Here is a 21431-nt window from a genome sequence, read left to right as displayed (position 1 = left end):
ATTGCTATGTAGGTTGGTCATAACTTTCCTTCCAAGGAGTAAGCGTCTTTTAATTTCATGGGTGCAGTCACCATCTGCAGTGATTTTGGAGCCCAAAAAAATAAAGTCTGACACTGTTTCCACTGTTTCCCCATCTATTTCCCATGAAGTGATGGGACTGGGTGCCATGATCTTCGTTTTCTGAATGTTGAGCTTTAAGTCAACTTTTTCACTCTCCTCTTTTACTTTCATCAAGAGGCTTTTTAGTTCCTCTTCACTGTCTGCCATAAGGGTGGTGTCATCTGCATATCTGAGGTTATTGGTATTTCTCCTGGCAAGCTTGATTCCAGCTTGTGTTTCTTCCAGTCCAGCGTTTCTCATGATGTACTCTGCATATAAGTTAAATAAGCAGGGTGACAATATACAGCCTTGACGTACTCCTTTTCCTATTTGGAACCAGTCTGTTGTTCCATGTCTTGTTCTAACTGTTGCTTCCTGACCTGCATACAGATTTCTCAAGAGGCAGGTCAGGTGGTCTGGTAGTTTAGTCCAGCTAAAAGAAGTATTAAGGTTACCCTGGTCACACTTCTCAAAATAAAGCCAGTGGAAACCACACAGCAACTCACATAAGGAAGAGCCATTGCCTTCTCCCAATAGTCAGGATAAAGGAGGTCAAACCAAAGTCTCCAGAATGTCAATAAGATACTGACGAGCAAGTGATCATGATGATGATAATGATAAAAATAAAAGGTGAGTTTGATTCTGATATTTGCACAGACAAAAAAATGTGGGTTGAAACTTCACTTCTGTGTTAGAATAGAGGGATATTCCTCTATTATAAAACAGTAATAATAATAGGAATATTATAATATTCCTCTATTATAAAACAGGAATATCCTGTTCCCTGACAATATTTCAGCCCATAATTTTACCATCTATTGATGATCCTGGACTGATAAGATATTCATTAACACTAGAAAACTAGCAGTAACTGAACATGTATTCATTCAATAACTATTTATTGGGCTCTTGCTGAGAAATGGGAACTTGGCAGGCACGGAGACAGCAGCTGCCCCTGTTGAGCATCTCCTCACACAGTGTGGCCAGGATCTCTCTCTCTGTGTCAACCACACTCTTCATCTGAACCATGGAGCACAGTAATTGAGTTCAGTGACTATTTCCTCAATTCATCCCACAAGGATGGCATGTGGCCAGAACCAGTTTTAGATGTCTGGATGCGAAGTTAATTCACTACACACTGGGAAATTAACTCCATACAGCAGTTCTTCTAATTAAATAGATTGATGAAATCAGATGGAAGGGGGTTCAGTTATTTTGAGAAATCATTTTCTAGGTGTTGAGTATAGACCATGGGAAAGTATATGACCAGGGAGTCCAAGCCAGAATTCCCTCTTCTCCTCCTGCTTCTGTCACACCTGAGACAGGCTGGGACCTGGACAAAGGTCTCATGAAGCATAAAAAGGCAAAGACACTATAAAGGGAGAAAAAGTGCTGCATGTATGCACAGTTGGCACAAATTATGAGCAACAAGATACAAAAAGATCAAACCCCAGCTGCCACTACTGAGGTGTTGGGAGCAAAAGCAAGGCAGTGCGTATAAGCCAACACACCCACGGGGTGGGCAGACCACCTAAGCCACCCCTCCTGCCTGACCCACGGATCAGCCCCCACCCTCACCCCACATAAGGGACCAGCTTGTTCTCCTCAGGATAGAGTGAGGGAACTTGTTTCCCTTCCCTCAAACTGTAGAAGGAATTCCGATGAAAGAGAGTGGGACCCTATGGTCCTTGCCCCACCATGTCCTCAGCCTGCCTTTTGTCCATAGAAAAGCTTTAGCCACACACTAAGCTTAATCAGAGAAGTGAGAAAATGCAGAAACTAAGGAAAATAGTCAAAGGAGACCAAATAAGAATAATGTAGTCATTAAGTGTAGTCAAGGACTTTGAGGTCCTTCTCAAGGGCTATTGATAATATTCTGAGCTCTATCCTGTGAACTGTCTTATAGATACATAAATTCCCACCGGTTGGAAGAAATTAGCTACATGATGACCAGACTGTAGCCATGATATAAGCTGCCACAATTCCAAGAATTGTCCTCAAGGAGATGAGAACAAACCAACCATGGAACCAAAGACTAATTGTCCTTGAAACAATCAAGATGACTCTGGTCAGACCATCCATGACCAAGTTGGAGATGACTGTCAGAGCTGACTGTGCTGTTTCTGCATGCAGCCCCGTCCCTCTGTCTATAAAAGTTCTTGCCCACTTATTGTCAGTTGGGGGGAGTCAGCCTTTGGACAGATGTCCATCCTTCCCACACCCCGCTCACCTCCATTTGTTGTTTAGTCGCTAAGTATGTGACTCTTTGTGACCCCATGGAGTGTAGCCTGCCAGACTCCTCTGTCCATGGGATTTCCCAGGCAAGAACACTGGGGTGGGTTGCTATTTCCTTCTGCAAGGAATCTTTCTGAGGCAGGGATTGAACCCACACCTCCTGCATTGACGGGTGGATTCTGGGCAGATTCTTTACCACTGAGCCACCATGGAGGTCTGCTACCCTCTTCCCCTCCACCATTGCTGGCATCCAAAATAAGGCAAACTTTCCTTTCCATCAACAAGACCTCTCTAATGGCTTTAGAGTGGGAAGCAGCCAGACCCTAGTTTGGTCATGGTGGAGAGGTCTGACAGAATGCGGTCCACTGGAGAAGGGAATGGCAAGCCACTTCAGTATTCTTGCCTTGAGAACCCCACGAACAGTATGAAAAGGCAAAAAGACAGGACACTGAAAGATGAACTCCCCAGGTTGGTAGGTGCCCAACATGCTACTGGAGATCAGTGGAGAAATAACTCCAGAAAGAATGAAGGGATGGAGCCAAAGCAAAAACAACACCCAGTTGTGGGTGGGACTGGTGATAGAAGCAAGGTCAGATGCTGTAAAGAGCAAGATTGCATAGGAACCTGGAATGTCAGGTCCATGAACCAAGGCAAATTGGAAGTGGTCGAACAGGAGGTGACAAGAGTGAACATCAACATTCTTGGAATCAGCAAACTAAGATGGACTGGAATGGTGAGTTTAACTCAGATGACCATTATATCTACTACTGTGGGCAGGACTCCCTTAGAAGAAATGGAGTAGCCAGCATGGTCAACAAAAGAGTCTGAAGTGCAGTACTTGGATGCAATCTCAAAAATGACAGAATGATCTCTATTTGTTTCCAAGGCAAACCATTCAGTATCACGGTAATCCAAGTCTATGCCCCAACCAGTAACGCTGAAGAAACTGAAGACTTATATGATGACCTACAAGACCTTTTAGAACTAACACCCAAAAAAGATGTCCTTTTCATTATAGGGGACTGGAATGCAAAAGTAGGAAGTCAAGAAACACCTGGAGTAACAGGCAAATTGGGCCTTGGAGTACAGAATGAAGCAGGGCAAAGGCTAATACAGTTCTACCAAGAGAATGCACTGGTCATAGCAAACACCTTCTTCCAACAACACAAGAGAAGACTCTACACATGGACATCACCAGATGGTCGACACTGAAATCAGATTGATTATATTCTTTGCAGCCAAAGATGGAGAAGCTCTATACAGTCAGCAACAACAAGACTGGGAGCTGACTATGGCTCAGATCATGAACTCCTTATTGCCAAATTCAGCCTGAAATTGAAGAAAGTGGAGAAAACCACTAGAACATTCAGGTATGAACTAAATCAAATCCCTTATGACTATACAGTGGAAGTGAGAAATAGTTTTAAGGGACTAGATCTGATAGATACAGTGCCTGATGAACTATGGAATGAGGTTCATGATATTGTACAGGAGACAAGAATCAAGACCATCCCCAAGAAAAAGAAATGTGAAAAAGCAAAATGGCTGTCTGAGGAGGCCTTATAAATAGCTGTGAAAAGAAGAGAAGTGAAAAGCAAAGGAGCAAAGGAAAGATATAAGCATCTGAATGCAGAGTTCCAAAGAATAGCAAGAAGAGATAAGAAAGCCTTCCTCAGCGATCAATGCAGAGAAATAGAGGAAAACAACAGAGTGGGAAAGACTAGAGATCTCTTCAAGACAATTAGAGATACCAAGGGAACATTTCATGCAAAGATGGGCCCGATAAAGGACAGAAATGGTATGGACCTAACAGAGGCAGAAGATATTAAGAAGAGATGGCAAGAATACAAAGAAAAACTGTACAAAAAAGATCTTCATAACCAAGATAATCACGATGGTGTGATCACTCACCTAGAGCCAGACATCTTGGAGTGTGAAGTCAAGTGGGCCTTAGAAAGCATCACTATGAACAAAGCTAGTAGAGGTGATGGAATTCCAGTTGAGCTATTTCAAATCCTTACAGATGATGCTGTGAAAGTGCTGCACTCAATATGCCAGCAAATTTGGAAATCTCAGCAGTGGCCACAGGACTGGAAAAGATCAGTTTTCATTCCAATCTCAAAGAAAGGCAATGCCAAAAAATGCTCAAACTACTGCACAACTGTACTCATCTCACACGCTAGTAAAGTAATACTCAAAATTCTCCAAGCCAGGCTTCAGCAATACGTGAACCGTGAACTTCCAGATGTTCAAGCTGGTTTTAGAAAAGGCAGAGGAACCAGAGATCAAATTGCCAACATCTGCTGGATCATGGAAAAAGCAAGAGAGTTCCAGAAAAACATCTATTTCTGCTTTTTTTTTTTTTTAGTATGCCAAAGGCTTTGACTGTGTGGATCACAATAAACTGGAAAATTCTGAAAGAGATGGGAATACCAGACCACCTGACCTGCCTCTTGAGAAACCTATATGCAGGTCAGGAAGCAGCAGTGAGAACTGGACATGGAACAACAGACTGGTTCCAAGTAGGAAAAGGAGTCCGTCAAGGCTGTATATTGTCACCCTGCTTATTTAACTTATATTCAGAGTACATCATGAGAAACTCTGGGCTGGAAGAAGCAGAAGCTGGAATCAAGATTGCCAGGAGAAATATCAATAACCTCAGATATGCAGATGACACCACTCCAATGGCAGAAAGTAAAGAAGAACTAAAGAGCCTCTTGAAAGTAAAAAAAGAGAGTGAAAAAGTCGGCTTAAAACTCAACATTCAGAAAACTAAGACCATGGCATTTTGTCCCATCACTTCATGGCAAATAGATGGGGAAACAGTGGAAACAGTGTCAGACTTTATTTTTCTGGGCTCCAATCTCACTGCAGATGCTGATTGCAGCCATGAAATTCAAAGACGCTTACTCCTTGGAAGGAAAGTTATGACCAACTGAGACAGCATACTAAAAAGCAGAGACATCACATTGTCAACAAAGATCCTTCTAGTCAGGGCCTTGGTTGTTCCAGTGGTCATGTATGGATGTGAGAGTTGGACTATAAAGAAAGCTGAGCGCTGAAGAATTGATACTTTTGAACTGTGGTGTTGGAGAAGACTCTTGAGAATCCCTTGGATTACAAGGAGATCCAACCAGTCCATCCTAGAGGAAATCAGTCCTGAATGTTCATTGGAAGGACTGATGGTGACGTTGAAACTCGAATCCTTTGGCCACCTGATGCGAAGAGCTGACTCATTGGAAAAGACCTTGATGGTGGGAAAGATTGAGGGCAGGAGGAGAAGGGGATGACAGAGGATGAGATGGTTGGATGGCATCATTGACTCAATGGACGTCGGTTTGGGTGGACTCCGGGAGTTGGTGATGGACAGGGAGCCCTGGCATGCTGTGGTTCATGGGGTCACAAGGAGTTGGACACGACTAAGAGAATGAACTGAACTGAACTGAACTGAAATATTCCCAGAGATTTTGGAGGGAAAGGAGTGAGTTGTCCTGAAGAGAGACCTTTCTTCCCTGGGCAGAGATTGAACCATGGTAGCCTGGATGAAAACCCCGGAACCCTAGCCACAAGACCACCAGGGACTAGAGGCTAGAAGCAAAGTGGCCCTGGTTCTTTCCCCCATTTGATAGCAAGAATGTTCCAAGGAAGCAAAAACTGTAAAATAGGTACAAAGCTTATTATTAGAGACTCAGCACAATGTTTGAGAGAGAACATAGAAAAACTGGCTGTTTATTTAAGACAGAAGCAAGGCAGAAATAAATACCCAGAGAGAAAGGGCATGGGCATTGTCTATAATGAGGAGGAGTGCAGTATGTCACAAGTTCTGCAGAGACACACACCGGAGAAGAATGCAGGCATCCTGAGGGAGGAGGAGCTCAGTATGAAGGTGATGTAAATTACTTATGTAGGACAGTCCTTCGGGTCTTTGTTTACCTTTGGCCAATTATCTTGTTTCTTTCTTCACGCCTGCCTGGTCCATGGAACCTCCCCAAGATGCATGTGCTGTAAGGCGAGCGTGGAGAAAAAGAGAATGAGCCAGGAATTCAGGCAGAGAAAGGTTTATTATAAGAAAGAAAGAAAGCAACTGGATTTAGAGAGAAAATGGTGCTCTCTTTTTACAGCCAACCCTTCTTATACCCTATCGATGGGAAATTGTTCCCCAGAGGGAGGGGGCCACAATTGATCTTTAGCCCACAGCTGGGGTCTTGTGGTCACTTAGTGAAAGGGTTCTCATGGTCGGGTGGTCAAGGAGTCTTGAGAAACTGGCACCAGCAGGGAAAAACAGGATATCACCTTAAGGAAGAAACAGGATGCGCATCAGGGCAATGTGGCCACTGTGACTTCATCCCTTGTTTGTCAGGTCACCACAATGGGCCATATTTTAACTATACAATAAGAGCCCCTTGTGAACCCTAACTTCCAGCCTTTTTGATATAGGATAAGTGAAGAAGAACTGAAGAGCCTCTTGATGAAAGTGAAAGAGGAGAGGGAAAAGGTTGCCTTAAAGCTCAACATTCAGAAAACTAAGATCATGGCATTTGGTCCCATCACTTCATGGCAAATAGATGGGCAAACAGTGGAAACAGTGGCTGACTTTATTTTTCTGGGCTCCAAAATCACGGCAGATGGTAATTGCAGCCATGAAATTCAAAGACGCTTACTCCTTGGAAGGAAAGTTATGACCAACCGAGACAGCATATTAAAAAGCAGAGACATTACTTTGTCAACAAAGGTCTGTGTAGTCAAGGCTATGGTTTTTCCAGTAGTCATGTATGGATGTGAGAGGTGGACTATAAAGAAAGCTGAGCGCCGAAGAATTGATGCTTCTGAGCTGTGGTGTTGGAGAAGACTCTTGAGAGTCCCTTGGACTGCAAGGAGATCCAACCAGTCTATCCTAAAGGAGATCAGTCCTGGGTGTTCATTTGAAGGACTGATGTTGAAGCTGAAACTTCAATCCTTTGGCCACCTGATTCGAAGAGCTGACTCATTTGAAAACACCCTGATGCTGGGAAAGATTGAAGGCAGGAGGAGATGGGGATGACAGAGAATGTGACGGTTGGATGGCATCACCAATTTGATGGACATGAGTTTGAGCAAGCTCTGGATGTTGGTGACGGAGAGCAAAGCCTGGCATGCTGCAGTCCAAGGGGTCACAAAGAGTCAAACATGACTGAGAGACTGAACTGAACTGACCTGAACCCACCAATCACTTCCCACACATGCATCTTCTGATACCATCACATTCAGGGCCAAAGCTGCAACAGACGAATTTTGTGGGGCACATGAAGAGTGAGTCAGCACATGCCAGCTAGCACCTGAGTTTCCTCACAGACACTTAACTTGGCTACCACTTCTTGTCACTCCAGCACTGATGTGAGGTGGAGGCTCCACACGGGCATTGGAGAGACAGATTTTCCTTCATTATGACAATAACAGGCCAAACCCTTGCTTCTCTTGGAGGAGAATTAATGCCTTGAAGGCCTGCTCAGAACAGACCCAGACCCTGGGGGAGACATGGGGCAAGGACTCAGAACCTGAGGCCGTTCAGCTGGAGAATTGTGGGCCCAGGGTAAGAGGTGGAAACCAGGGCCTAGACACCATCAGGGGAAGGAGAATGTGTGTGTGCTTAGTAGCTCAGTAGTGTTCAACTCTTCGTGACCCCATGGTCTGTGGCCCACCAGGCTCCTCTGTCCATGGGATTCTCCGGGCACGAATACTGGAGTGGGTTGCCATGCCCTCCTTCAGGGGATCTTCTCAACACAGGGAATGAACCCAGGTCTCCCGCATAGAAGGTAGATTCTTTACCGTCTGAGCTACCTGAGAAGCCATACAAGCAACTTAAATGACAATCGACAAATGAATGGATAAAGAAGATGTGGTCGGGGGCTTTCTGGTGGGACAGTGTTAGGAATTCACCTGTCAATGCAGGGGACACAGGTTTGATCCCTGGTCAGGGAAGATCCCACATGCCACAGGACGACTAAACCCATGTGCTTTGGAAGCCCAAGCAAACTAGAGCCGGTGCTTTGCAACAAGAGGAGCCACTGCAATGAGAGGCCTGCGCACACCCACCCTGCTCTGTCTCCTAAAGGCTGTCCTTGTTGCCCAGGAGGTGTCCTGGATCCTGGGGCCGAGACGCTTTAGCTCTTACTGCTCATTCTCTGACATTTATTCTCCTTCCCCCTTCAAGGAACCTCACACTGATCAGAATGGCCATATTGAAAAGTCTATGAGTCTGAGTATGCTCTGGGACTTGGTGATGGACAGGGAAGCCTGGCGTGCTGCAGTCCATGGGGTCACAAAAATTCGGACATGACTGAGCGACTGAACTGAACTGAACAAACAATAAATGCTGGAGAGACTGTGGAGAAAAGGGAACCCTCCCACACTGTTGGTGGGAATGTAAACTGATACACGCACTATGGAGAATGGAATGGAGATTCCTTTCAAAACTGAAAACAGAGCTACCATGTGGTGGTGACTTGGTTGCTAAGTAGTGTCTGACTTTTTGTCACCCGAGGGACTGTTGCCCGCCAGACTTCTCCGTCCATGGAATTCTCCAGGCAAGAATACTGGAGTGGGTTGCCATTTCCTTTTCCAGGGGATCTTCCTGACCCAGGGATTAAACCCAGGTCTCCTGCATTGCAGGCAGGTTCAGAGCTACCATATGATACAAAATCCCATTCCTGGGCATATATCCAGAGGTGAAAGGTGATGGAGAGAGAGAAACTGGGAGTTTAGGATTGACATATACACACTACTGTACTTAAAATAGATGACCAACAAGGACTTGTGTGGCATAGGGAACTGTGCTCCATATTCTGTAATAGCATAAATGGGAAAAGAATTTGTAAAAAAAGAGATACATGTATATGTATAACTGAATCACTTTGCTGTGCATCTGAAATTAACACACATTTTTAATCAACTATATACTCCAATATAAAGTAAAAAATTCTAATTAATTAATTAAAAATAATAAATATTGATATTGAGCATCTTTTCACATGCCTATTGTCCATGTGTATGCCTTCTTTGGAGAAATGTCTATTTAGATCTTCTGCCCATTCTTTGATTGGGTTCCCTGTCTTGATTATTGAGTTGTAAGAGCTTTTCATATATTTGGAAATTAAGCCCTTGTACTTGCAAGGGTGACATCATTTGCAAATCTTTTCTCCCAGTCTGTAGTTTGCCTTTTTTTTGTTTTGTTTATGGTTTCCTTTGCTGTCAAAAGTATATAAGTTTGATGAGGACCCATTTCTTCATTGCTTTTCCTCATCTTTTTGTTTTCTGTTTCTATCAGAGTAGAAGCCATCTTGAATTGGCCTTCTGTCAGGAACTTTAATTCCCCTTAGATGGTTGCTGGGAGGAAGAGAAAGTTGTTGTTGTTGTTTTTTGAAAGACAAATAATACTGGATCATTATAACTTATGCAAATTTCAAAGGTTGTACAATTATACAAAAAAAAAAAAGGAGGGGCAAACAACCTGTAGAATTACACAGAATCCTTCTTCAAAATGCATTGGCACTGAAATTTTGAAGGAAAAATAAACAAATGAGACCGAAGCTACTTGCGGAGTGATGAACTAACCTAATTTCAATACTGTTGTGTCTATGGGACTCAAGAAGCCCGAGGAGAGGGAGAGAGATGAGAGAAGGGCAGGTCAGTGGAATGGTCGGGACACAGACGACATTTATCAATTAAGTTGGCCACCTGAACTGGCACCGGAAGTAATAACTGGGTTGGCTGAAAACTTCCTTCAAGTTTTCATGAGCCGGTATGGAAAACCCTAAGGAAACTCAGTACAATGAAGAGGTCAGTGATCATCCAAGGCAAGCTCAGATGGGAAAGCAGGAAGCCTTGAGCTCTCCCCTCCATGATCTTCTTGCCAGAAATTCTTCCCTAACGACCTCTGATCAATTTCAATTAATTAGGGAGACCAAAATGACAAAATGATCTAACTAGGAATATTCTGGCCATCAGACCGCGAATCGTTCAAACAAGTGGGAAGAGGAGGAAGTGGTCAACACTCTGGTCGCGAGCTAGCAGTCTGGGGAAGCCGCCGGTTAATGACTGCGCGGGCCTTGCCTGGGGCGGGGCGTCCGGGCGGAGCAAGCCGGAGGCCCCAGAAGTGCAGTGTCTGCCTCCCCAGAAAGGATCCGCTCCTCTGACCTGGCATGCTCCACTCCTGCAAAATCGAGATCCAGGTGGCAAAGGGAGAGATGGGTGGCCCCGAGACGCTTCTTGGCTTCCTGGACTTGCTTCTCATTGTCTGGTTCAGCGGGACGTCTGGCAGTGAGTTCCGGGATGAACCTACTGGGGGCGGGGGGATGGCCCGAGGGGAAGTTGGGTGAGTTACGACCTGAACAGGGGTGGTGGTGTGCGCCCTCTCCTCTTCCCTTCCCCTGGGTCCTTTACTACTCAGTGGCTCCCCCGGGCTGCTTGCGGGCTCTCCGGGCCAGAACAGGGGTGCCTTGGTAAAGCAGTAATGCGGGGACTTTGGGAGGTGACGCTAGGAGAAAAGGGGGCCAGAACGTACAGGAAATGCTGTTGAGGCCCGCCAGGGCTCAGCCCGGCCCTGGGAAGTGGGAGTCCTGGAGCCCGGGAAAGGGACCCAGAGCCGCCCTGAAAACCACAAGCCCATGATCTGCCCTTCTGTGCCGTCACAGCCGCCGCCTCCTGCGCCAGGCTGCAGCAATACTGAACCTTGAACTTCCAGATGTTCAAGCTGGTTTTAGAAAAGGCAGAGGAACCAGAGATCAAATTGCCAACATCCGCTGCATCATCCTAAAAGCAGGAGAGTTTCAGAAAAACATCTATTTCTGTTTTATTGACTATGCCAAAGCCTTTGACTGTGTGGATCACAATCAACTGTGGAAAATTCTGAAAGAGATGGGAATACCAGACCACCTGACCTGCCTCTTGAGAAACCTGTATGCAGGTCAGGAAGCAACAGTTAGAACTGGACATGGAAAAACAGACTGGTTCCAAATAGGAAAAGGAGTCCATCAAGGCTTTAAATTGTCACCCTGCTTATTTAACTTATATGCAGAGTACATCATGAGAAACACTGGGCTGGAGGAAGCACAAGCTGGAATCAAAATTGCGGGGAGAAATATCAATAACCTCAGATATGTAGATGACACCACCCTTATGGCAGAAAGTGAAGAGGAACTAAAGAGCCTTTGATGAAAGTGAAAGAGGAGAGTGAAAAAGTTGGCTTAAAGCTCAACATTCAGAAAACGAAGATCATGGCATCTGGTCCAATGACTTCATGGCAAATAGATGGGAAAACAATGGAAACAGTGGCTGACTTTATTTTTCTGGGCTCCAAACTCACTGCAGATGGTGATTGCAGCCATGAAATTCAAAGACGCTTACTCCTTGGAAGGAAAGTTATGACCGACTGAGACAGCATGTTAAAAAGCAGAGACATTAGTTTGTCAACAAAGGTCCGTCTACTCAAGTCCTTTGTTTTTCCAGTGGTCATGTACGGATGAGAGAGTTGGACTATAAAGAAAGCTGAGGCCCGAAGAATTGACGCTTTTGAACTGTGGTGTTGGAGAAGACTCTTAAAGAGTCCCTTGGACTGCAAGGAGATCCAACCAGTCCATCCTAAAGGAGATCAGTCCTGGGTATTCATTGGAAGGACTGATGTTGAAGCTGAAACGCCAGTATTTTGGCCACCTGACGTGAAGAGCTGAATCACTTGAGACGACCCTGATGCTGAGAAAGATTGAGGGCAGGAAGAGAAGGGGATGACTGAGGATGAGATGGTTAGATGACATCACCGACACAATGGACATGGATTTGGGTGGACTCCGGGAGTTGGTGATGGACAGGGAGCCCTGGCGTGCTGTGGTTCATGGGGTCACAAAGATTCGGACACAACTGAGCGACTGAACTGCATTGATGATCTGTGCACAGAGCTCCTTCTGGTCCCTTCGTAGTACTGATGAACTGAAGTAGGTCCCTTCCCTACTGCTGTCTGGTCCTTTCTTACTCCTGCTGAAGGGAATTAGGTCCCATCCCTACTGCTCTGGGCCCTTGAAGGACCAGCGCTCTTTATGACGGATCAGTTAACACTGGCAGGGTGGCCGGGGTAGGAGCTATTCGTCTTTCAAGTGCTCAGGCCAGGTGGGCAGCAGCAAGTGGCCTAGCTTCCTTCTCCTGGGCGGTGGAGGTGGGCGCTCACAGCAGGATGGATGTGCAGGGCGGTCTCCCTGGGATGGGGATCCGGCAGGCTGCTGCTGGTACAGCTCGGGTCCGCTAGGCTGCCTGCGGCCCAGCCCCACCACCCCCACCCCTGCCCCCAGAACTCCCAGGCACTGTATCAGTGTTTGGGCTCGAGCTGTCCTGTCCTGGCAAAGTAGATTCTGAAGTTACGACACTAAATGCACCTCAACTTGACAGTAACTTCGAAAAGCTTCACATCTTAGAGTTGAAACGAAGGAAAAGTTGCCATCCAGAAATTGAGGTAGGAAAACTTCAGCCTTGGACAAAACCACTATCAGAAGAACCCATTTATGATCCTGTACATGCAGCCTTGTCTACAGCCGTGTCTACACGTGTGTTTTATATCAGCCTAGGGATTTGCTGTCCAGGTATATTTCTTGTAGTACTAGTATTAGCTGTTTTGCATCTTCATAGTGTGAAAAGGATTGAACTGGAAGATAGCATCAGCACCAGCAGTAGTTCCCAAGGGCTGTCTCAGTCCCAGTCGTTCCCAGATGTCTCAGTATGTGGGAGGCAACACACCCAACAATACAGCTCCCATCTCCCGTTATCCAACCTTGTGGCTAGAGGAGTACGACTTGAAAAGTGTCGCTCTTTTGGAGGCCAGAGCTTAGGTGAATGATACCAAAATATCTATCCAGGGAGAGGAACTCAAAAGATATACTCTAAGAAGGTACCTTTTGGTGTACTTCCCATGGGGTTTATGTAGATGAATAATATCCAGATAAAGAGCAACAAGCATTTGTAAAAACAGTTAGAGATCGAGCTTCTGAAATTCAGGTGACCACCATGCTCCCTAAAAGTTGTGAGCTACAAGATCACAGAAATCTTCCTATTAGCCATGTATGAACATAAGAAGGGGAAAAGCCCATGGTGGATTGCCTTACATGAATTGGGGGTATCTTAAATTGTTTTTATGACAGTGCAAATATGTAGAGGCAAATAGTCAGCAGGAAACTTCTCAACAAAAGCTAGTTCACGTGGCTGTTCAGATTGCCTGTGGAATGAGCTACCTGGTCAGAAGAGAAGTCTTCCACAAAGACCTGGCTCCTAGAATCTCTGTCATTGATGACAACTTCATGTTAAGAGCAAAGCCAATCCCTCTCCAGAGTCTTGTTCCCCATGGACTCTCACTGTCTGGGGAACAACAAAAACACGGGATCAATGGATGGCTTTTGAAAGTCTGGTTAATAATGAGTTCTCCAGCCTTCCCTGGTAATCCAGTGGCTAAGACTCCACACTCCCAGTGCAGGGGCCTGGGTTCGATCCCTGGTGGGGGAACTGGATCCTGCATGCCACAACTAAGAAGTCAGCATGCTGCTACTAAAAGAGCCCATGTGTTTATGACTCTGGCCAAACGCCCTAAGTGGACATCTACCCATTTGATGTGGCCCAGTACCTGAAAGAGGGTTACCAAATAGCCCAGATTATCAGCTGTCCTGATGAACTAGTTATGTGATGGCTTGTGCTGTGCCTTCGATCCAGAGGAGAGATGGAGTTCCAGCAGCTGGCCCAGTGTCTCACAGAGGTCCATGCAGCCCTGGGGGCCTGTGTCTGACTCTCCTCTCACAGTCCCCCAGCGTCAGGAGGAAGGTGCCTGTCGAGGCCCACTTGGAGCCAGCCAGTCACATACATCACCCAGCATCACAGAAGCAGATTTGTCTTTCAGAACACCAAGCTTTAGGAATGCTTTAGCATCTGAACTTTCTAAGACAGACTTACTGATGTGGAATACTTTCTCAATAGCAGTTTTATTAGCTTGAACTGAAAATGTTTGTGTAAATCTTTTACACATAGTTGCCTTAGAGGTACAGGTATATTCTTACAAAATAAATAGTTTTTTAAATTGTTTAAACACACATATTTGGACTAGCAATCATACTACCAACTGCTTTTTATTTTCTTAATTCTACAAGGTAATGCAGTTGATTCACCTTTAAAGTTTTGCTTTCTTTCACTAGTTTTGGGAGTGATATGTCTTCAACATGCAGTATTTTTTCTTAGGAAAATAAAAATCATCCAGCAGTTATGGACTAATGACCACCCCCCTCCTTTGCTACAGAGTAGCTATTTGTTCCAAAGTGGCATAAGGGAAGCCACAGGTGTGAGCAGAGGATAGTGGCTATATAACAACTCTAGTGTCACATCTAGGCCAGCTGCTGATGGGTCTTATTTGTTCCCGGTGGCCCTGCTTATGCCAAAACACATAACCACTTCTATCCTATGACGGCTGGCCTAGCTGAACTAATGATTAGGGGTTGATGAGCCCACATCACTATGGGCAACTCCATTCCATGACCAGAGGCCTCATCTCTGCCAGGCCCCAGGACCACACCAGGAACCATGTTTAAATGGTGTGACTTTCTCCACTGCAACACTTAGGGTCTGTGTTGTGAGCCTTCAAGTAGAAAATGACACATAGCACCTTTCTGGCCACAGATACCTCTGATGTCACCAGTTCTGCTGGGTCACCTGCCTAAGAAGCAGCTCCAGCCATGCTCATCGTTCGCCAGTTGTGACTGCTTTTGTGCTGGGACAGCAGGTTGCAGCAGAGACCTAGGGTCCGCGAAGCCTAAACTATTTCTTCTGTACCATTAGAGGAAACCTAAGGCCACAGCGGTATTAAATGGAAATAGGATAGGGACCACACCCCTGCAGCCCTTGAGAGGTTGCAGCTTGGCACTTGTCTCTGTATTTCCTCCAGGATATTGTGTACACGTACTATTGGCGGATGGGGAGGTAGGGTCTGAAGTTTGAATCTGGAATTCACTAATACAGTAGCCTTCACCACACAATAATTTACTAGCTACTCAGGTGTCCATGCCTGTCACAAGTCCAGGGCATGTGAAATGATCACTGTGTGGTCTGTGGACCCAGTGATAACCACTGTAAGCAGAACCTGGGACTGCTGTCCATTGATGGCCTGGTACTTCGAGCATCGCTTCTACAATTGGGGGACCATGATGATGCTATGGTTCCTGTGCCTGATATTAGGACCACACTAGGTGCAATGTGAACGTGAGAGTAGTTTCTGCTTCTGCAGGTTCACTTACCCCAGTGAATAACCATGTGGCTCTTTGGGAAAGAATGGAAGGACTTTTGCACTAGATGTGTGATGAAAGGGCCTTCCTCTTTAGAACGTGGCTTCTTTCTCTGATGATACCTTCTGAGAAGTGGCTCAGATCCAGAAAATGGGCCTGGATCAGGTGTTTGGTAGGGATGACTGCCTTTGGCTTCCTGATCATCCAGCCTTGTGTTCTGTCTCTCTTTATTTGTTTCAATGGTACAGTTTGTATCTAGGTTCCTGCCCATCTGTTTGCCTTTAGGATCGGCCTGTGCTATGAGCCAGCATCATATTCTCTGCAGTCAGGCCTTGGCTGGCATTGAGAATCTCTAACCACTTTGACCACTGCACCGACTTTTCTGCTGCCCTAGAGCACCCCCCACTTGGAATCTGATTTTTCTACAACTTCCATCCCTGTTCCTGATAGAAGCCCACAGGAACACGGTCTCCTACCACCATCCCTGACCTGCACAAGTCATCCTTGAGCTATTGGAGATGCTTCTCATCCACGCTTTCCTCTCAGGCTCCATAGAGTCCATCAGGCTTTCCCATGGAGCTGGTGGATTGCACACTCTCCTGCCCTTTCATACCACGTCCACCCTGGCAGATTCACTTCTCTTAGCCTTGGATCCCCTCCTCTACTACCTGCCTCGGAAGTTCTGGACTTTCTCTTTCATGCTGCGTGGGACAGGCCTTTCTCCCGGCTTCCAAGACCTGTCCTAGTGGGAGATCACCACATCTCCCCAGCCTTGCTAAGCCCAGTGACCCGTGATTATAAACTCTCCCTTATCTAGGTTTGGGTTCTGAGCTCATCCTCTGCACCCCCAGCCCCACTGGCTGTGATCCGCTTCCTCAGGAACAGCCCCCTCACCCTCTACATCTCCCACAGGACACTCACAGAGAAGCTGACAGTCCTCTGGGTTTAGGCCTTTCCTTCTGAACCAGCCTGGCCCATCCCTGGGAAACGTATGTGTCGGTTAGTGCCACGTGTGGAGCTTGTGAGCAGGGTGGAAATGGGGCATATCCAGGGTTCTGGTGCTTCTTGCCTGACTGAGGCTTCGTCGTCTTCCTCAGTCGTAACTGGTGAGGGGCTGGGGGCGGCAGGCGGAGGTGTCCTGCTAAGTCAGCCCAGCCCTGCAGCTGTATTCTGCTCTCACAGAACTGGGGGAGGAGGCCTATGGGTCTTCTTCTCCCAACCTCACCCTCACTGTGGTTTGCCTTCACAGACGCTCACTCTCTTTTCTATAACTTCACCGTCGACCCTAGACAGCCATGGTGTGAGGTTCAAGGCCAGGTGGATGGAGAGCTTTATCTCTCCTATGATTGTGGTCATGCTAAGATCATATTCACAAGTCCATTGGGAGAAGAAGTGAAACCATAAAGGCCTGGGAAACACAGATCGAAACACTCAGAAACATCAGGGACCAACTGCATGACTTTACACTGGAGAAACAAACAGTCACAGGTAAGTTAGAAAGTCGAAGTACAGGAGGGCCAGATTAGGGGCTCAGCTACATTCACTGTTTATAAGTAAAGAGTATAATTGGATATTGGTTCTTCCCTAGTAGTCCAGTTAGGAGTGGCCTTTGAGGAGAGCACAGGGCCACATTGGCTGGGCCAAGGGAGGTGGACCCAGGTGGGGCAAAGAATCTGTCAAGCCCGAAGGCTGAGCTCTTTCTTTCCCATGGTGGGGGCAGACCCTCTCACCCTGCAGGCCAGGACGACATGTTGCTGTGAGGATAACAGACACATCAGTGGATCCTGGCCGTTTGGCTTGAATGGACTAATGAGCCTCCACTGTGATTCGGAGAATGGACACTGGAGAGTGGATCACCCTGGAGGCAAAATGGATGAAAGAAAAGTGGGAGAATGACAGAGCTGTGATTGACTTCTTGAAGAAGGTCTCCATGGGAGACTGTCGGTCCTGGCTTCAGGATTTCATGGTGCACTGGGAGAAAATGTTGAAGACCTTGGGTAAGTGAGAAGGGAGGAGAAAGTGATACTCTTCTCATGGTGACATGGACTCACCCCTTGTGTGTGTGTGTGTGTGTGCGCGCGCGTGTGTGTGTGTTTGACTAAGTGATCCGTCAGAGGTGAGTTGTCCCGGGAGAGCAATGACCCGGGATCCTCTGTCATCCTCCTTCCTCTTCCACTTCCTGAAGTCTTGCCTCACAGCACAGGCCTTTGGACAATTGAACATGGATTTTTGCTGATCCCAAACCTGTAGACATCTTTTTGATTTCTGGGATTTATTTCTCACTGTACACTCTTTCCAGAATTTTCTTTTAAATGTCACCAATCCTACTTCTGGAAATCTGTCAATACCACCTCTGCTGTCAGCTCCTGAGGACTTCATCCTCATGTCACCACCTCTATGTCACAGCAGGACTGAGTGGCTGTGTTGGAAACCTTGCTCCCCCATTAGCTGTCAGAGCCCCATGAGTACTGGCCTCCTCCCTTCCCCCCATCTCACCTGGGGACCTCTCTCAGGGGTCTCCATGTGATGTGTGTAAACTGTCTGCACAATAGGGGTACCTGAGTTGGGGGGGTGAGGAGACATCTGCCGGGCTTGGGGTCTGGACAAGGGCTTCACTCTTCCTCTCCTTTCAGCATCACCGACCACGGGACCCTCTACAGTGCAGCCCCCGGCCCCAGCCATCAATCACATCACCTGGATCACCACCAGGGTTCTCTCCCCTTTCGTCGTAATGGGCATCATAATAGCCTGTATCCTTTACAAGAAGAGGTACTGAGGCAAGAATTCAGAGGGAAGGCAGGGGCACAGGGCCTGGCATGAGAATGGGGAAAGTTAATCCCAGCCAACCCCTGCCCCTTGCTGAACCTCCTCACCCTGGAAATGGAGCAGGTGAATAAGACCCCATATCATCTGAGAGCAAAACTCAGAAAGCTCAGCCCTGAGTTCTGAGAAGGCCCCACTGTCAGGTGACATTGTGAAAAGGGAGAGGCCCGCACTAGGCTGAGGGCCTATTGATGCTTAGAGGGTTTAACCAAGTCCCCTGACTGAGCACAGACTGCTGGCTGGCAGGGCCCCTGGTAGGTGGTGTGAGAACAGCAGGCACTCAGGGCGAGGGCAGGACTCACGGGGGCTGAGAGCAGCATGGGGGCTCCACATGATGTGTCAGCGGGGAGGGGACCCACCCAGGGGCCCAAGATGAGAGGGGCCGGGCTCTCATCCCAGGAGGAAGGGGTAGGGAAGCCTTTGCAGACCCAACTCCAAAGGCCTGTTCTCACAGGAAGTGGCCTGGGTCACGCAGGCAAGGCAGGAGCCCCACAGGAGAGACTGTGAGAAGGGCTGAGGCCAGGCCTGTGCTCCTGAAGCAGCGGCAGTTGTGACTCAGCCTGTGGCCTGCCCATCAGCAGTCTCCTGGGGACCCAGAGACTCCATCACTGAGTGGTCCTGCCTAACAGGTGCTCTGGCAGCCTCAGGACTCAGTCTTTGCTTGGCTGCCTTTGTTCTCCTGCTGTTCACTTTAGAGTCAGGAGATCACACCCAAGAATTCAGAGCCTGCCTTCCAGTTATGATGACAAGGTGGCTGCATTGTCTCATGTCTCTTGTCACATCTGGTGAACAGCCTCCTCAGTCTCTTTTTTTCCCCCAACCCATTTTACCTCTTTTTCTTGGTGCTAAGTGATGGAATCCATGCACTGAAATGTTCAACTACTTGAACAAGAAATCTCCACAAATAGGACACTTTCTGTCCTCTTCTATTTTGTGAAAAATCAGACTCTTCTATGTATGGCAATCTCATTGTTGCAAATGATGATAATGGGAAAAAATACCATCTGCGATTACAGGACTCAGGGATTCTTTCTATGTTCAGAGAAACAACTTCAGAGTATTTTCAACGAAACAAAATATTATGCTTGAATGCCTCTTTTAATCATTTTATTTCCTAATATGCATATTTAAGTCAGTATCTCACTATTGCAAAAGACATAAATACTTCAAGTTTCTTTTTCTAATCAAGGAGGGAACTCGGGACATTTCACCCTTTCTCCACCTTATGGGATTAAATAGAACTGATGATTCGGCTACATTTATTGTGGAAGCAGAGAATAAAATGAATGCTCTTAAAGTAACATGCAATCTAGCTGTCAATCCCAATCCTGATACCTGGATCCAAAGACATATCCTGGAACTTGTGCAATGAAATTGTTTTTTATTTCATCAAGATCTGCATCCTCAGTAGTGACTCTCCTGTGTTCCTCTATGCCTCCCCTTCTCGAAGGAGAAGCCAGACTTCACAGCACAAACTATGTCTGCTTTGAAAAGTAGATTTATTTCTCCATTGACAGAGGATCATAGTCAGAATAGATAATGAATTACTACAAATAAATAAGATAAACTGTAACTTTTTGGCCACTGATTGAGCTGTTCACGTATGGTGAATTGTTGTTCAGTCGCTAAGTCATGTCCAACTCTGTGACCCTGTGAACTGCAGCACGCCAGGCTTCCCTGTCTCTCACTGTCTCCTGAGTTTGCTCAAACTCATGTCCATTGAGTCGCTGATGCCATCCAACTATTTCATCCTCTGTTGCCCTATTCTCCTCCTGCCCTCAGCCTTTCCCAGCATCAGGGTCTTTGCCAATGTCTTGGCTCTTCACATCAGGAAGGCAAAGTATTGGAGTTTCATCTTCAGCATCAGTCTTCCAATGAATATTCAGGATTGATTTCCTTTAGGATGGACTGGTTTGATCTCCTTGCAGTCCAAGGGACTCTCAAGAGTCTTATCTAGCACCACAATTCAAAAGCATCATTTATTCAGGGCTCAACCTTCTTTTGGTCTGACACTCACATAAGTGCATGACTACTGGGAAATCCATAGCTTTCACAGGGTGGACCTTTAGCGGCAAAGTGATGTCTTTGAGTTGCACATCCTACTCAGCATCTTTCCTTTTTCTTCTCAAACCAGTTTACCACTTGACCTTGATGGTCAGTTTTGCTTTCTTATCATGCATGTGTTCACTGGAGGACCACTTTTGATTTCCTTTAAGTACTTTTCCTTTGTGTTCACACCTTGACCAACTGTTTGATGTGAAAGGCCTGGCTTCTGGCCTGTCTTGGCTTTTGACATGTCTTTTTCAAATGGTTAACTATTTCTACCTTTGGATTTAGAGAGAAAGATGTCTGATTCTTCTTTTCACTAGGACGTGCAGTGGTCACTGTAAGGTTATGTTTTTTCTTCTCTTAAGCTTTTCTTTCGAGGAGCAAGCGTCTTTTCATTTCTTAATTAAAATTAATTTTCATTTAATGGCTGCAGTCGCCTTCCACAGTGATTTTGGAGCCCTAGAAAATAAAATCTGCCTCTGTTTCCACCTTTTTCCCATATTATTGCCATGAAGTGATGGACCCGGATGCCAAAATCGTAGTTTTTAGAATGTCCAGTTTTAAGCCAGTTTTCACTCCTTCACCTCCCCCAGGAGGCTCTTTAGTTCCTCTTCGCTTTTTGCCATTTGGGCGGTATCATCTGCACATCTGAGGTTGCTGTTATTTCTCCTGGCAATCTTGAAACCAGCTTGGGTTTCATCCACCCCAGCGTTTCACATGATGTACTTGGCATAGAAGTTAAAAAAGCAGAGTGACAACATACAGCCTTGACGAACTCCTTTCCCAATTTGAACCACTCCATTGTTCCATGTCCTGTTCTGGCTATTGCTTGTTGTCCTGCCTACAGACTTCTCAGGAGACAGGTAATGTGGTCCGGTATTCCCATCTCTTTAAGAATTTTCCAGTTTGTTGTGATCCATGCAAAGGCTCTAGCATAGTCAGTGAAGC

The 21431-nt window shown here is 46.3% G+C and overlaps 2 pseudogenes; both read left to right on the top strand.

Annotated features, from left to right (window-relative positions):
* The first annotated feature begins 10450 nt into the window (after positions 1-10450).
* Positions 10451-19735, top strand: LOC113898553 (annotated as a pseudogene).
* Positions 12706-16654, top strand: LOC113898557 (annotated as a pseudogene).
* Positions 19736-21431: the final 1696 nt, after the last annotated feature.

This window comes from Bos indicus x Bos taurus, chromosome 9, assembly GCF_003369695.1.
Source record: "Bos indicus x Bos taurus breed Angus x Brahman F1 hybrid chromosome 9, Bos_hybrid_MaternalHap_v2.0, whole genome shotgun sequence".
NCBI classification, from domain to species: Eukaryota; Metazoa; Chordata; class Mammalia; order Artiodactyla; family Bovidae; genus Bos; species Bos indicus x Bos taurus.
Note: the sequence above shows the minus strand (reverse complement) of the source record. Positions and strands in the feature narration are given on the sequence as shown.